This window comes from Bidens hawaiensis, unplaced genomic scaffold, assembly GCF_021521415.1.
Source record: "Bidens hawaiensis isolate Kalapana, Puna unplaced genomic scaffold, B.hawaiensis_p1.1 tig00000702_1, whole genome shotgun sequence".
NCBI lineage: Eukaryota > Viridiplantae > Streptophyta > Magnoliopsida > Asterales > Asteraceae > Bidens > Bidens hawaiensis.
In genome coordinates, this window is record NW_027491042.1 from 3,347,991 (window position 1) to 3,360,403 (window position 12,413).

Here is a 12,413-nt window from a genome sequence, read left to right on the forward strand (position 1 = left end):
CTACGCGAAGGAGCAACAGATGAGTTCATCGCGCGACACGAAGGAAGCCAACTCTTATCCTGACACATTTTGGCATGTGTCACCACATGGTGACACGTGGTAGGTCTACATGTCAAATCATCAGACCTATGGGTCTAGTTCGCGCGACGAGAACAAGTGCTTCGCGCGACGTGAAGGATAAAAGATATCAATGGCAGTTAAAAGGTCCATCGCACGAAGTGAACAGACAGATGGGAGCCCTTCACGTGACGCGAAGGGACATTTTACTGCCTATAAATAGGCAGCCATGAGGTAAGTCCCGGTCATCTCATCTCACATCGTAAATCACACACACTTAACCTCAAAGTTTGTGCTACTATTCCGACGTTACAACGTTCGTATCTTGAAGTACGTGCAAGGTGTAGAAGTGTTGTTCATTTATTCTCTCAATTACCCACCAACAAATAGAAGTGTTGTCCGCGTCAAGCTTAGGCATTTCATATAACATAGCCATACAAGATAGGGGTTCTGCCGGAATATTTTATTATATATGGCTTAGGCGCTAGTAGAAGATATTGTTTATACCTTGAGTATAAAATATGTGAAATATGATTTTCATAAGATAAGGATATAGATAAAATATTAATACTTAATTGAAAAATAAACTGTTACAATGTTTCTTAAGAAAGAAGAAACTTATTATATACATTTCTTCATGAAGAAGAAATGTAGTGTTTAATTGATAAATGTTTTGCACTAAAGGTCCAAGTACAAAAAAATGATTATCAAGGTAAAGAATATGCAATTAGACTAAAGGTCTAAAAGTAGATCATTGATCTAGTATTTATAAAAGGTTATTCTCGTACTATATGTTTGAGGCATCAACAAGATTAAATCAGTGGGTTACGCTGATCATAAAAAAGGTGAATATGTCTAAACTCTTTACAGGGGTGAATACGTCCAAACTCTTTACAACTTTATAAATCGAGTCATTAATTGTTTACATGGGATTATGTATCCCTAAAACATTATAAACAAAGGCAATTGCTTGACCTCAGGCTATCATATACGTTTGACTGGATACTTTCATATGCCGCTAGATGGTGGGCACACCGCACCAAGCCTGATTATGCGTCTGCCACGTTGGGCTGGACCTACGATGTTCGAGTGAAGATAATCTTGTGTATATAGGTAGTGGCTAAGATCTCGAACGTTGTGGTGTTCGCTGAGCGGTTTCGAGTGGAGCTGGAGTTTGTAATAGTTATTCAGACTTTTAGAACTTTATTGTTTCCTAAGCCATATTGGGTCGATGCCTACGATGTATCGAGGGGATAATTAAGTAATAAAATATTTTGTGTCAACGTATTCACCAGCATGCGTTGCTGACATGTTTTATAAACTGTTTTACAGGTAACCAAGATTAGATATTTGGAGATGATGGATAGTGTCACACCTGTCACACCCTGACCAAAGGCGGCGGAACATGCCGGGATGCAACGTGATTGGACAAATACACAAACACTATTTAAAGTGACAATATTTAATCAACTCATTTTATTTCATAAATCAATAAACAACACATCTCATTCATACAAAAAAATTGATAAGTAACAATAATACTGTTCGTTTTACTAATATCCTAATAGTCTTGGTAACGTTTTTCGTCAAGTCCTCAAGTCAACAAAAGTCAAACCTGTAACATTTCATAAAATAAAGTTTGTCAACACAAAGGTTGGTGAGCAATTCATAAGTTTGAGCATATAAGTATATAGTAATAAAAAGCCACAAAACTTGTATACTAAACAATAAATAAACGCAATAACTTGGATAAATAGACATCGCTAATGAAATTACGTTAGCGACACCTAGCTATAAGGGGATGCCAAGTAGTCTAGGATTTTATAGTTGTCGTTAGTTGCATTACGTTAACGACATCTTGCTATAAGGGGATGCCAAATAGTCTAGGATTTTATAGTTCCACCAACCAAAAGCGATAAACACATAGACATATAATCATAGAACACCAAATCGAGCATTTATTTAAGTAAGGTATACAATAACGTTTGTGGTTTAAGACCCAAGTATAAAACATTTAGTTTAGATAAGATGAAATGTCACCCCAAAACAAAAGATAGAAAACGGGGTATGAAGTTATTCACATTCAAGTAATAAACTTGAAAATTTGGTAATTTGAAGATTTGCCGGAACGACGAGTTGAACGTATGAAGCCAAAATAAAAGAAAGTCTTGGATTTAGAAAGGTTGTCTTGAAGATCCTTAAATAAAATAATTGTTGCAAAAAGTAAACAATTAAAGTTCAAGGTTTAAAATGTAACTATTTAAGAATTTATAATAATAACCCTTTAAAATGTAAGTTTGCTCGAAACCGGGTTAAAGTATCTAACCTTAATATTTACTTAACCTATGTTAAGTAATAAGGTGGGAAAAATGCATAGATGCAAGTTCCTTTGGGATAAAGATACCAAAACGGGTCTTTAACGAGTGTTCGGGTTGTTGGTTCGGGTCTTGATAATTGGTCAAATCCAAAGTCAACTTTCCAAAATAATGAATGTTATGAGATAACTCAATTAAAACTTAATAAGACTTAACCAAGTATGTAGTTCTATTGTTTTAGAACTAACAACGCACGTTAAGCGAGTGTTCGATTTTGTCGGTCCAAACTTTGTTATGAGATCAAGTTGGATCCAACATTTCCAAGTACTTAAGAAAATAATTAAAATTAGTTTATAAATGATTTTTAAAGAAATATACAGGTCTTGATAGCTAAAAACACACTTTTATGTCTTAAGCGAGTAAAAATCGAATTGGTTCGGTTTCCATCTCACTATACGTTCCTTGATGATTTCCATATGCCCAAACATCAAAGAACTTGTATAATAATTTATAAATGGTGAAACTTAAGCTTTACAACCAAAAAGTTAACAAGAAAGTCTTTTAAACGAAAGTTCGGTTTGGTTCGGTTTCCATCTCACAATATGTTCCTTGATGGGTTCCACATGCCTAAATATTAAATAACTTGTAAAAATGATTTGAGAAACTTAAATCTAACATAAAACATGTTTGAAACAATTATTAGCAAAACTAGTAAATAAGTTCGGTTTACGGTTTGAACAATTTACAGTTAAACTGAGGTTAGTCTCTACAAACCCACACCATAGAACTTCATAAATATGACAAACAAACTAAAAAGAGCAGAAGTTAAACAAGATTAATATGTGCAAACAAGTTATATGAGTGTGTATATATATATATATATATCAAGGACCACGAAACTCCTACATGAAGCCTTGCCTTACGAAGTCCGAAACTTAACAATCCGGAGTCGGAGAAGTAACTACCAAAGGTAACAAGGGGTGTGTATTATATATATGTTGTACCACCATATTCAAGTATTAATAAGATTATATAAACTAATTAGAATGAAAGATTAAACTTGGTTTGACATTTGGAAGTCAGACCTTCAAGAACACATAAATAACAACCCTGAATTTATGGAGAATTGAGAGAGAATTTGGAGTGAGAGCAAGTGTAAAAATGAAGGAGATGGGTGTGTGTTTATATAGGGTAAGGGTCAAAGCTTCTTTGCAAGGTTCTCTTTTATGTTTGCATGAAAATAGATTGGTTAAACAAACAAGCAAAGCACAAAACAATAAACAAAATCCGTAATAGTGTGCAGAGGGGTCTAGGCGCCGCGCGACGGCCTCCTTTGCCCTGGCCGCGTGGAGTGGCGTGCCCAGGGGGCTGGTTCAGCTCGTCTAGCGTGGTTAGTTTAGCGTCCAGAAGTTCGTTTTGATGTATTTTGCTCGTTTTAAATGCGTTTTTGAATCCGTAAAAGAGGTTTTTCAAATTGAACAAATGGGAATGTTTTGGTAACATTAAAATCCAATATTTTATATATCATGAGTTTCGGTATATAAATCGGGTTGGTTTACGTGATAAACGAATACATAAACGAATACAAATAGAACCCAAAATTGACGGATGTCACAGATAGCCATTAGACGATATGATGGTTCAGTCACATTTTATTATTAAAATATTGTGAATTAAGGTTTTCTTCATCAAAAACTTTGGAAAAAATAACGGGTGTTTAATCCCCGTCTCTTGGAATATATTATTATTTTAATCATAACTTCCGCTTTACAACCTTAAACTCTAATATATTTACTAAACGTGGATCAACTATTGGTCACACGCCTAGGCTCTAAGTTGGGGTGTGACAAGAGGACACTCTAGGGGTCATTCGTTCTATAAAGAGAATGTCAGAGGGGTGATTGTTAGAGATGTTGTGACAAATGGGTAATCACCTATGTTCTTCAAGTGGCAACATCTATTTTTTTGCTATGTCTGCATCATGTAGTCAAGGCATTGCTATGATATATAACCTTGATTCTACTATCTCAGATGATGAATTTTACCATATTATTTAATGTGTATGTTGAGGTTATTGCTACTCACTACCATCTAATTCATATTGCTCTTTTTAAGATGCCATTAGGAACTAGTTATAAACAACTTAATGCTAACGTTAGAGTTGTATTCTAGGTTGGAGTGGTGCTCACACTTGTGGTGGGATACCTACAACTTGCACTATCGGTTGTTATATTACTACTAATGGTGTACTTTCTGCCATGGCATGTGGTTTTTGATTGAGTTCTCCATAAATCGACTCACAATTCCAACTGAGTAAGAAAGATCAGTTCATGTGAGGATAAGATATCGTAGGCTTCTAGCGAGGCACCTATATTTAGTTGGATTTGTAGGTGGTCCATTGTCTTCTTTTGAAAATTGTCAGTTATGATCCATTGGCCATTGAGTGGGGCGAAAACCTGACATACCTAAAAGTTGAAGTATTTTACTGTCATACCTTGGTTGCTTCATAGTGATTCCATCCTTCTTATGTTCCACTTCAATGCCAAGATAGTATGACAACAAACCCAAAGCATTCATCTCGAAACGGGTTTCTGAAAGTTGAAGTATTTTATTAGCATACCATGTTTGCTTTAAAGTGATTTCATCCTTCTTCGGTTCCATTACAATGCCAAGATAGTATGACAACATACCCAAACATTCATCTCGAACATGACCTTCATCTTTCTTTTGAAACCATGAATTTCTTCCTCGCTTGACCCGGTTACAATAGGGTCATCTGCATAGACACCAATAATAAACATTGACTTATTTGTATGGACTTTGTAAACCGCCTACTCTTTTGAACATCAGTGGAAACCAAGGTCATTAAGGGCTTGAGCTAGATGAGCATATCGGCCCCCAGTGCTTTCCTTAGACTGTAAAGAGCCTTCTTCAATTTGCACACCATATTTTCTTTACCCTTAACCACAAATCCATCAAGCTGATTCACATAAACCTCTTCGTTAATCTCACCGTTCTGGAATGCTAATTTGGCATCAATATGATGTACAACATATTGTCTCTAACCGAGCCACGTGTGCAAAAACTTTATCGAAATCAACCCCTTTTCTTTGAACGTACCCTTAGGAAACTAGAATGGCCTTGTGCTTTGTAATGTTGCCCGTTGCGTTCTTCTTCAATTTAAAGACCCACTTTATCCCAATTACCTTGTGATTAGGTGGCAATTCGACCAAAGTCCAAGTCTTATTCCATTCGATTGAATCAATTTCAACTTCCATATTTGTCTTCCAACCTTTGTCTACAATTTCCTCTTTGTATGATGATGGTTCATCAGCAACAAAGAACAACTCATCGGCCTATTTTTCCATGGGAACGGTCTCTTCATATAATTCACCCAACGAGTGAAACCCTTGTGGTGGTGTATGATCATATGTGGACTTAGATATCGAATATGTATCACTCGAGGTTCTATCACCCTAATTATTCTCGATGCCTGCAAATAAAGTAAGTGGTTAAGTAGGGTTAACAATAGTCAGGGAATTAGGGCTACCCACCAAACTCAGTTGTTTGGTTAAGTGGATCAGCAGCTAATGTTTTACTTGAGTTTATGTTCACCCAACCTGGCTGCGACATAGGCTTTTCAACTTGGTCCCAACCCATATTTTGTGAAGTCTATTAGTTGATCTTTGCACTTTCATCATCAGTTCATTCCGGTCACCCTACACACTTAAGAATTCGTGGCGTAACACGACTTCAAACCCTTCTTCCGTCATCTGCCCGAGACCAACAATGATGCTGCTTAAGGCGGGTATATAATACACGTCTTGAATCGAAATTGGTTGCCATTTTTGCCTTTAAATAGTACCGTACTTTCCATTTGATCTGAACTTTTGACCCATCACCAAATTGCACTTGACCTGTAAATTTTTCATCCAACTCCGTAAACAATTCCTTAAGCCTAGTCATGTGGTTATTGGCACCTTTATCAAGGTGCCAAGTGTTTTAACTTGCTTCACTTTTATCAATTGTGGTAAGAGTTCAACACTAGGGAAGTAAGATAATGGAACAAGGTCTTTAAGAGAGAATTTTGTAGATAAGAGATTGATGAAACAAAAAAATAAGAATGTTAGATGGACTGGTAATAATTATGACGTCAATATAATCGAGAATATAAACGGGAGAGGAGCCAACAGTGACAGTGAAAAGAGAGGAATCAGAAACGATATGTTTAAAACCATGTGAAGGATAAAGGATTTGATTTCATCATACCAACTACGTGAAGCTTGGCGAAGGCTATAAATGGCTTTGTTTAATATGCAAACATCTGTGCGAAATTATGGATTTATATACCCCAATGGTTGGTCCATAAACACTTCTTCGTTTAATGTTCCTTGAAGACAAGCATTATTAATGTCAAGTTGGCGTAGAATCCATCCTTGATAAACTACAAAGAATTAGACAAGACGTAGTGTCATGGGTTTAATTAAAAGACTAATATTCTCTATATAGTCAATGGCTAGTCGTTAAGTCAAACCCTTGGTGACTAGACAAGCTTTTAGCCGATCGACAGATATCTCTAATTTGTACTAGGTGTGATATACCCATTTGAAACCAACCAGGTTAGGGGCGAGGGTAAGGTTGTTTACGAACCGAACGCGGACATGCTCATACTTTCTTTGGTTTGAAAGCGAGCCGAACCGATCGGATTGAATTTAAAGAAACGAGCGATATCTTAATGCTTGAACTTGGTTCGGTTTGAAACCGAGCGGCTTGGTTCGGCTTGGTTTCGTACAAAGTTTCCAATTTAAATTTCTAAAATTTCAAAATATCATTAATTCAAGACTTTCAACTCTAAATTGTCTAAGGTTCCACCATTAAAATGTATAAAACTCAAAGTTAACAACAAAACATATATAAAACGAGCGGCTATGGTTTAAATTTGAACTTTTAATTCAACACAAAAGATTGAAATTTTAAAAACTTTAAAAAATTAGTATACTTTTATATATATTCATAAAGTTTATATATAAAACTAGTAAATTAAAAATAATTCGAGCAAAACGAATTGAACCAAACCGAGCGAGACTGTGCTCTCGTGATTGGATTGTTATTAAACCGAACCGAGCCGAATGGCTCACTTCCAAACCGAGCCGAAATCGAACGAGCATTTTTTTAGCAATTTTTGAGCGAATGACGAACGAGCAGTGAACATTTTGGACAGCCCTAGGCAAGGGTAGTGGTTAGTGGTTCGAACAACAATTATGGCAAAAAGAATCGAACTACATAGTAAACACTAAACACGGCTACTATCAGCCAAAAATGCTACGATTATTATAGGAGTCATAAAATAAGTTCATGCACATGGGTAATCAAGGACCAACTCCGGCACGTTGGTAATCAGCAAATATATGCCAAAAAAATATTAAAGGGTTTCTAGCATAGTAGGGTCACTTGATCATCATCATCGTACTCAAGAGGATTAATCTTTAGGTGATATGAAGATTTAGGAGTTGGTTGTTTTGGACAAAAATCTGCTAAGGATCAAGTATCGAAATCTGTTATGTGAGGTAGTGCTAACTCGATAATAGTGAATGTATAATCGAAATCTTGGTGAACACAATGATTTGATCACGAGGGAAAAAGCCCTTAATTATGATAATCTTACTTCGGTCAAAACTTAACAAGGAAATCTTTGATCAAATGACTTCGGTCAAGGATTAACAAGGTAATCTTTGGTCGAATCACTTCGGTCAAGGATCAACAAGGTAACCTTTGGTCGGATAGTACGTGATTATAGTAATCTCCGGCACAAAAACCTTCGGACGGTGAAAACTATCATCGTCAAGTTTATTAATATGAAAAATGAGGATACAAGGTTGGAGATTATGATCAGTGATACAACGATTTCTAAGTGTGTGTGTGTGTGTTGTTGTGTTTGTAGAGAGCAGAGTGTATTGTGTGTATTGGGATGTGTTTCCTAGCTGATCATAACCTCTATTTATACATAAAATGTAATAACTCTATGGAGTTATGAATAATAAAGACTATTAACTAATAATCCCTAAAAATCCGCCATTTCCTTCAATATAATCGTAACTGCCATGTTGACCACGTTCTCCATCACTTAGGCTGCGAAATAGGGGGTAGACCAGGTCTTGGAGCCGTTACACTTGATAAATATCAGCTTTCATATGAGAAACAACCGTTAACAGCACCAAATACCGAGGATCCATGATCCTGACATAGCTCTGGATCTCTTTAGAAGGATAATTGATCCAGACACGTCTTCAAGAATAATATATCCTCAGCACTCAGTTATTTGTGACTCAACAAGAAGTCCTATAAATTCTCCACTTCTCCCACTAAACGTGTTACAGCCATTTGACCACGTGTTTGACAAGTCCAATAGCGAGATATTCGGTGGAATGAGTATTGGCGCCATTATACTTATTAAATAACAACCTACACACAAGAAACAATTGTTTATAATACCAAGTACTGAGGACCACTGATCCTAACAGGATCTGTCTAAGGATAACTGATCCAAGAACATATGTTAGGATAACGTATCCACATTGTCAAATTTCCGTGCCCTAACAATTGCCCCCAAAATGGTGGTTGTGATAATATCGCAGCTGTCATTTTGCCTTTGAATTCAGACTTCCTGCAAAAATATATGAGATTTGACAAGTTGGATATAATTGTCATATTTCAATTGAGTTTCCTTGGTAACTTCCCTTCCGGCTATATATTTTTCTCCCTGCAAATCACGAACACCTAGTAACACCTGTTTAACCCGGGTAGATGTTCCATCTTTCGAATGGTGAAATCCGAGTTAAGATTTTGGATAAGTCCTGGTGGCTTATTATAAATATAAATCTTTTGACTATTTGCTTGTTACTTGTTATTTTGAAAGTTTGTTTGATATAGCTTTAGACTTGTTGAAAGTTTTGAGAAATATTCTTTAGTAAAAAGTTTTTTAGGATAAAAGATCCTTATGAAAATAAACCAGGATCTTAAATCCTTATAAAAATAGATTGAGAATAATGAATCCTTATATCTATGAAGATATAAACTGAAATCAAATAAGTGTAAACCGATAAACAGAAATCATACCGTAAGGTCTGGTTAGACCTAAGTTACCATAAGTATTGATCCTTTTGCAATCCTTATAAAACTGAATTAAAGGATTTTGAATCCATAAGTATTGATCCTTCGGTGATCCTCGAAATCTAATTTATGATACCTGATGCAAATAACTTATGATATTATCTGGGATTAAACCCATTAAGCTGGGGACAAGCCCATAAAATAAACTGGGGACAAGCCCGTGCATCTGGGGACAAGCCCAAAAAATGAACTGGGGACAAGCCCATGCAGCTGGGGACAAGCCCGTGTAATCTGGTGTTAAACTGGGGACAAGCCCAAAAACTGGGGACAAGCCCCAACTGGGGACAAGCCCAAACTGGGGACTGGCCCAAAGATACGGATGTTAACTGGGGACTCGCCCAAACCGGGATTTAGCCCAAGCGTGAGATAACGTGAAAACGTTATAAACCGGTGGTATGGTACGTCTACCATAAATCGTAGGATCCTCCATATAGCCGAAGACAACGAAATTGTCAGTTACTAAGCATGTACTGGTCCCGCTGCCTCGGACTATACGTTGGATAGCGTGCGCAACTGGCGATCGTGAGAAAGGTGAAAAGCTTTAAACCGTAGGGGATATGACCATCGGGGGTCATATCCAATCGTGGGCTAGGCCAAGGGAAATAGTAAAGTACCTTAAATGTAAATGAGAGGTGGCCAACCTCTTAGACATTGAACCTCTTATTGAAATCTGCATCGTTACTTAAAAACTTGGAAAAGATAAATGTTAAGAATACATTATCCTTAAAATAACAAGAATATGAAATGAATAAGTGATCAGATAGATATTACCAATTTAAGGATCCTAGATCCTTTTTTGGATAATATATCCTCTCAGGATAGTGGATCCTGATCAGAACAAATATTTCTTGAGGTGGATGGCATTCCATGCTCTTGGTAACCTGTTGCCTTCCATGGTGAGCAAATGATATGCCCCCTTCCCTGTTTCTGACTTGATTAGATAAGGATCTTCCTACTTGGGTGCTAGTTTCCCATCTGCCGGATTGGTTGTGTTTTGAAAGGCTTTCCTCAAAACTAAATCTCCTTATTGAAATCTTCTGATCCTTATATTTTTGTTGTATGCCCCAGCTACCCTTTGTTGATAGGCTGTCATTCTGATCTTGGCCATGTCTCTAAGTTCTTCAATAGAATCCAAGTCTTCGAGAAGGATTTGTTCATTGGCCTCAGGATCACGGATGCTCGTTCTTGTCGTAGGAACCACCATCTCTGTAGGAATTACTTCTTCTAATCCAAACACCAATGAGAAGGGTGTCTGGCCTGTTGCATTCTTGGGTTTTGTCCTATCAGCCCAAAGAACATAAGGAAGTTCCTCAGCCCACTTGCCCTTCTTGGATCCTAGCTTCTTCTTCAAGTTGTTGATGATAATCTTGTTGCTTGACTCTGCTTGACCATTGGCTTGAGGATGAAGTGGTGTTGAAGTGATCATCTTGATGCCCCAACTGTCACAAAAGTTAGTGGTTCTTTTCCCGATAAACTGGGAACCATTGTCACAAACAATTTCAGAAGGGATACCAAATCTAGTTATAATATTTCTTTTAATAAAGGATATAACTTCTTTTTCGCGTACTTGAACAAAAGCTTCTGCTTCTATCCACTTTGAAAAGTAATCAGTCATTACAAGCATGAATACTTTTCCTCCTGGTGTCTTAGGTAGTTTACCCACAATATCCATGCCCCACTTCATGAAAGGCCATGATGAGGATATAAGATACATAGATTCTGCTGGTTGATGTAATATGTTTCCATGCCTTTGGCAAGCATCACATTTCTTTGAGTATTCCATGGCATCTCTCTTCATTGTTGGCCAGAAGTATCATGTTCTTAGAATCCTAGAAAACAGAGCTCTACCTCCAGTGTGATTACCACAATCACCTTCGTGAAAATCTTTGAGCACCTCTTGGATTTCAGGATCCTCGATGCACCTCAAGTATGGACCTACAAGAGATTTCCTGTATAGCATATCATCTAATAAAATGTATTGAGATACCTTGAGTTTGAAGGATTTGGGATTCTCTGTTGTTGATGATAATCTTGTTGCTTGACTCTGCTTGATCATTGGCTTGAGGATGAAGTGGTGTTGAAGTGATCATCTTGATGCCCCAACTGTCACAAAAGTTAGTGGTTCTTTTCCCGATAAACTAGGAAACATTGTTACAAACAATTTCAGAAGGGATACCAAATCTAGTTATAATATTTCTTTTAATAAAGGATATAACTTCTTTTTCGCGTACTTGAACAAAAGCTTCTGCTTCTATCCACTTTGAAAAGTAATCAGTCATTACAAGCATGAATACTTTTCCTCCTGGTGTCTTAGGTAGTTTACCCACAATATCCATGCCCCACTTCATGAAAGGCCATGATGAGGATATAGGATACATAGATTCTGCTGGTTGATGTAATATGTTTCCATGCCTTTAGCAAGCATCACATTTCTTTGAGTATTCCATGGCATCTCTCTTCATTGTTGGCCAGAAGTATCCTGTTCTTAGAATCCTAGAAAACAGAGCTCTACCTCCAGTGTGATTACCACAATCACCTTCGTGAAAATCTTTGAGCACCTCTTGGATTTCAGGATCCTCGATGCACCTCAAGTATGGACCTACAAGAGATTTCTTGTATAGCATATCATCTAATAAAATGTATTGAGATACCTTGAGTTTGAAGAATTTGGGATTCTCTGTTGTTGATGATAATCTTGTTGCTTGACTCTGCTTGACCATTGGCTTGAGGATGAAGTGGTGTTGAAGTGATCATCTTGATGCCCCAACTGTCACAAAAGTTAGTGGTTCTTTTCCCGATAAACCGGGAACCATTGTCACAAACAATTTCAGAAGGGATACCAAATCTAGTTATAATATTTCTTTTAATAAA